Raw genomic sequence first — 1,718 nt, forward strand, 5'->3', positions numbered from 1 at the left:
AACCGGTTTCCTCGCGTCTGACGGAGTAATAACCGGTGGACATCACTTCGGACAGTCTGTGAAGATGCAAATCGTTAGCATCGAGACCGAGTATACTTTTACACACTCGGCTTCCGTTACGGATACGGGTGACGTCCCGTTCGTGGTAACGCCTGAACACTATGGCTGGACCGCCAACGATATTTCGTTGAAATGTCTGCTGTATAGCGGCATCGCGAAAAATACGTCTGTCCGTTTGTACCGCGTCGCGGAATGGTTGTACGTCGAGGTTGTCATAATAAACGGGATAGTCGCTTGAGGTGGACATATTTTCGCTGACCCATGAACTCTGCAGTTCGGCGTATTACCTCGCGCGGGGTAAGTCCGTCCTTAAATAGAGTGTCGTATGCGATACGTTCCGCTTCTAACACGTTACACTGCTTCAACTCGCTATAGCACGATTCGTAATGCGGTAGAGTAGGGTAGTGCAACTTAACGGGTGTATCAAGAAAAAAAAAAAAAAACACACAACCTTTTCGCACGTCACCCGGGGTGGTACGCCCTAATGAACTGGTCGTATGAGCTGCCCGCGGCTAGGAAATAGCTTATATCCATGAACTTGAAGCTCTCCGTACTTATTCACATGTACTGATTGCATTTCTTAACTACGAAAGTACCGCTATCGATTTCATTGTTTAGATGTAAATGTTTGACGAGTCTTGTTTTGATAAGATTCAAATCATACTTCGAACAGTCAAATCCGATTACCGGTATTTGCTCTAGATAGCTCGATAGATTCTCGCGCGCTTTCCTAAGCTGTTTAAATCTGTAATCTAACACGTTACTGCCTTGACCCCCGTCATCCTTGACCTCGCTTAACTCCTCGTCTAACTCTCCTTATACAACCTCCAATCGATTTCTCATCTCCGCTCGGCATTGGATAGTTTTTAAATGTTCGACAATCTTTTTCGTCAATGTATCGGGATTTGTCGCCGTCGATTATACATTGCGGCAGCTCGAATCCCGGTACATTGGAACATATACTACACGAGACGGGTACGTGTTCCTGGTTGTACTTCTCGGAGCTGGGTTTAATAAGCATTGCTTCGAAATCATAAGTGATAAAGTACGGATAAAACCTATTATCCCTATCAGTTTCGTAACAGAAATCATCTCACTCCTCAGAGACAGACATGGGTTTCGTGTGATAACCACCCGGGTATGACATTTTCACAGGTGAGCTCGTGGCGGCGAAGAACACCCGCGGTTTTAAACATGTTCTCGCTGCATCGACACTGGTATATCTTGCTGTACGCCTGAACAGATTTTATGTAACTTAGATGCTGACCGTATATATTTATGTTGATCCTGTGTCCGTAGCGTCCGATCGTTCTACTTACGAAGCAAACACAACCTTCTTCGTCTAAACGGAATACATTTAAATTAACAGAAAAGTGCCTTTCAACTTTGTGTAATTCTACTAATGGTACACCCGTTCGTAACCCCATGTTCCAATTTAGCCGAGGTGTGCTTCTCTGTTCTGGTAAACACCATCGGGAACCCTTTATTCTGGGGTCACTAGTCGATGCTAAATTTCTGTACAAAAGAAAATACATATATGATACATATGTTATCAACTCATTCTTCCATGTACGGCGTGTGTCTTAAAACAAAATAGATATATGACTTGTTAGTATGCAACAACAACAAAAAAAAAAAAAAAAAAAAAAAAAAAAAAA

Source organism: Mizuhopecten yessoensis, unplaced genomic scaffold, assembly GCF_002113885.1.
Source record: "Mizuhopecten yessoensis strain PY_sf001 unplaced genomic scaffold, ASM211388v2 scaffold5185, whole genome shotgun sequence".
NCBI lineage: Eukaryota > Metazoa > Mollusca > Bivalvia > Pectinida > Pectinidae > Mizuhopecten > Mizuhopecten yessoensis.